Source organism: Astyanax mexicanus, unplaced genomic scaffold (genome assembly GCF_023375975.1).
Source record: "Astyanax mexicanus isolate ESR-SI-001 unplaced genomic scaffold, AstMex3_surface scaffold_31, whole genome shotgun sequence".
In the NCBI taxonomy this organism is placed as follows: Eukaryota; Metazoa; Chordata; class Actinopteri; order Characiformes; family Acestrorhamphidae; genus Astyanax; species Astyanax mexicanus.
The window spans coordinates 5,025,358-5,029,177 of NW_026040041.1; the positions used below are offsets into that span (position 1 = coordinate 5,025,358).

Genomic DNA, 3,820 nt, shown 5'->3' on the forward strand with positions numbered 1-3,820 from the left:
AACTGTGGTGAGGAACATAATTTCTGCAGCACTAAAGCTTTCTAAGAGCACAGTGGCCTCCATAATCCTTCAATGGAAGAAGTTTAGGATGATAAGAACTCTTCCTAAACCTTGAACTGAGTAATTGTGGTGAAGAGCCTTGATGAAAGTGGTAAAGAAGAACAAAAGAGCACTGTGACTGAGCTACAGAGATGCAGGAGATGGGAGATGGGAGAAAGTGCAAGACATATGAAAGTTTGCAAAAAACACATGAAGGACTCCCGGACTATGAGAAATAAGATTCTCTGGTCTGATGAGATGAAGATTGAACTTTTTGGCGTTAATTCTAAGTAGCATTTGTGGAGAAAACCAGGCACTACTTATCACCTGTCCCTGGGGGGACAAATTCACCTATTTCTGTTCCACCCGGTTCCTATGCCAATGAATTTGTGTGTTGTTTAAAACAGGATGAATAAGTGGAAATGTGAGTTGGTGCATTTATTCTGTAATATTCTGCAGATTCAGCAGAAGTTCACTCTGCAATGGAGACGATGCACTAGTGCACTTCAGTCCTGGTCCAGACTCCACCCTGCCTTCCTCACGGATACCTGTCGATGCCTACCTCCACCCTGCCTTCCTCACGGATACATGATCGTCGATGGTGATCAGGACCAGGACTGATGAAGACGGTGATAAACTCTCTACAGGTAGGTGGGAATTTATTTACCACTTCATGATACATCTCAGAGAAGTATTATGTATTATTATTTTAATTATATTATAATTATAATATTATTACCGTATTTTTCGGACTATAAGGTGCATTAAGCGACACTAGAAAGGATGCCTACATCGAAGTGAATAAGGGCGTCGCCATGTTTCCCTTCTAACCCTGCGTTCACACTTTAACACAACGAGTCGCTCGTGTCGCCCCGCATTTGTCGCTTGTGGGCAGTGTTGGGCACGTTACTTTAAAAAAGTAATTAATTATAGTTACTAGAGTTACTAACTGAGTTACTCCACTATAAAAGTAACTAGTTACCAGTAAAAGTAACTTTTGCGTTATTTTTGTGTTACTCGCCCCCGTGTTTTTTTTTCCCATTTTCTCCCCAATTTTGCTCAGCCAATTACCCATCACACTCACTAGGACTTCCCCATCGCTAGTGATGCCCCAACACCAGGAAGCCTCCTCCGATACACGTGAAGTCAGACTCCGCCTCTTTTTGAACTGCTGCTGATGCAGTATTACTGACTAGCATCACAGCGTTAACACTCGGAGGAAAGCGCAGCGACAGACGCAGCCTTGTGCTGATCCACATCACCCTAGGAGTGATGAGGGGAAAGAGCGCCATCTACTGTACTGTACCCACCCAGAGAGAGCAAGACTACTTGCTTCCTCTGAGCGCCTGCAGCCAATGGCAAAGTAAAGTTTTTTTTATTTTAGCAAATGGCTGCAATGAAACAAAGAGTGAACATTTTTAAGGGGTCTGAATACTTTCCATTCCCACTTTCCGCTATACCTGGAAAACTGTGGTGACTGGGGAATTGCATGAGCGGGGGTTCAAACCTGCGACCTCCCGCTTATAGTGGCAGCTATGAGCTATGCTGGACCACTCCCCATGGTGAATGTTTAGATACATGTATAGTACAGGTCATGACTATTTACATTGTAGATTCTCTACAAGTGCTAATAAACACCTCTGGGAACTCCTTCCTTCAAGACTGTTGGAAAACTTTTTATTTCAGGTGGCCACCTCTTGAAGCTCAATGAGATAATGATGCCAAGAATGTGCAAAGCAGTAATCAGAGCAAAAGGGGGCTATTTTGAAGAAACTAGTTTTTAGTTATTTCACCTTTATTTGTTAAGTACATAAAACTCCACATGTTCATTTATAGTTTTGATGCCGTCAGTGAGAATCTACAATGTAAATAGTCATTAAAATAAATAAAACGCATTGAAATAGAGAAGGTTTGGCCTGTACTGTACTATATATATATATATATATATATATATATATATATATATATATATATATATATATATATATATATATATATATATATATATATGCGAAAGAAGCCATTTCTGCAAGCACGCCACAAACAGAGTCGCCTGAGGTATGCAAAAGCGTTCTTGCAGATATGGCTTCTTTTGCATCACTCTCCCATACAGCTTCTCCTTGTGTAAAGTGCGCTGTATTGTTAACCGATGCACAGTGACACCATCTGCAGCAAGATGATGCTGCAGCTCTTTGGAGGTGGTCTGTGGATTGTCCTTGACTGTTCTCACCATTCTTCTTCTCTGCCTTTCTGATATTTTTCTTGGCCTGCCACTTCTGGGCTTAACAAGAACTGTCCCTGTGCTCTTCCATTTCCTTACTCTGTTCCTCACAGTGGAAACTGACAGTTTAAATCTCTGAGACAACTTTGTGTATCCTTCCCCTGAACAACTATGTTGAACAATCTTTGTTTTTAGATCATTTGAGAGTTGTTTTGATGAGCCCATGATGCCACTCTTCAGAGGAGATTCAAGTAGGAGAACAACTTGCAATTGGCCACCTTAAATACCTTTTCTCATGATTGGATACACCTGGCTATGAAGCTCAAAGCTCAATGAGGTTACCAAACCAGTTTTGTGCTTCAGTAAGTCAGTAAAAAGTAGTTAGGAGTATTCAAATCAATAAAATGATAAGGGTGCCCATACTTTTGCACCGGTCAAATTTTGGTTTATTGCTTATTGCACATTTTCTGTTAGTACAATAAACCTCATTTCAATCCTGAAATATTACTGTGTCCATCAGTTATTAGATATATCAAACTGAAATGGCTGTTACAAACACCCAAATATTTAGAACTAAAAATTATTAAGATTAATAGGGGTGCCCAAACTTTTTCAGATGACTGTATATATTTTAGTAATCTAGATCAAATTACTGATGTATCTAAACATTCAGTTCATATGCTCGGATAAGATCTGATCTTTATTTAACCAGAAGTAAGAATGAGCTCCTTTCATCTTATGGAAGATCTCTAAATACAGTATTAAAGATCTGTTCTGTTCTGTTCTTCTGCCAATCCACCTACAGGTCCTGCTATCAGTCCACCTGAAGGTCCTGTTACCCCAATCCACCTGAAGATCATGTTGCCAATCCACCTACAGGTCCTGCTATCAGTCCACCTGAAGGTCCTGTTACCCCAATCCACCTGAAGATCATGTTGCCAGTCCACCTGAAGGTCCTGTTACCCCAATCCACCTGAAGATCATGTTGCCAGTCCACCTGAAGTTCCTGTTACCCCAATCCACCTGAAGGTCCTGCTATTAGTTCACCTGAAGATCCTGCTGCCAAATAACAGCCACCCAATAGATAAGATGTACGATTAACCATACAGTCCAAACTGTCGTTTACTCTTACAGACCGTTCCACACCACTACTGAAAGTCTGTGCTTTTTGAAGCTAAAACTAGTTTTAATCGCTCAGTGTTAGAGCATGGTGTTATTAAAGACAGTGTTGTGGGTTTGGTACTTGGGTTTACTAAGCTGCCAGTTTTGGGCTTTAAGCACTGAAATTTCTGTGTTGTGAATCAGAAACCTGGAATTATACAAACTGGAATCCAGTAAAGAGGTCTAGTGTTGAGCTCTTTAATCTTGCCTTGCCGTAAAATTGCGTAAATTGTATTAATTTGTGTGTAATGTGTGTAAATTGTATTAATTTGTGTGTAATGTGTGTAAATTGTATTAATTTGTGTGTAATGTGTGTAAATTGTATTAATTTGTGTGTAATGTGTGTAAATTGTATTAATTTGTGTGTAATGTGTGTAAATTGTATTAATTTGTGTGTAA

At 39.8% G+C, this 3,820-nt stretch overlaps 1 long non-coding RNA gene across 1 annotated transcript; it reads right to left on the reverse strand.

The window, feature by feature from the left end:
* Positions 1 to 640: 640 nt before the first annotated feature.
* Positions 641 to 3,596, reverse strand: LOC125788901 (uncharacterized). Its single transcript, XR_007429872.1, has 3 exons — positions 3,284 to 3,596; positions 3,060 to 3,133; positions 641 to 680 (listed from the first exon to the last, which is right to left on the reverse strand). It is a non-coding gene; the product is annotated as an uncharacterized LOC125788901 (long non-coding RNA).
* Positions 3,597 to 3,820: the final 224 nt, after the last annotated feature.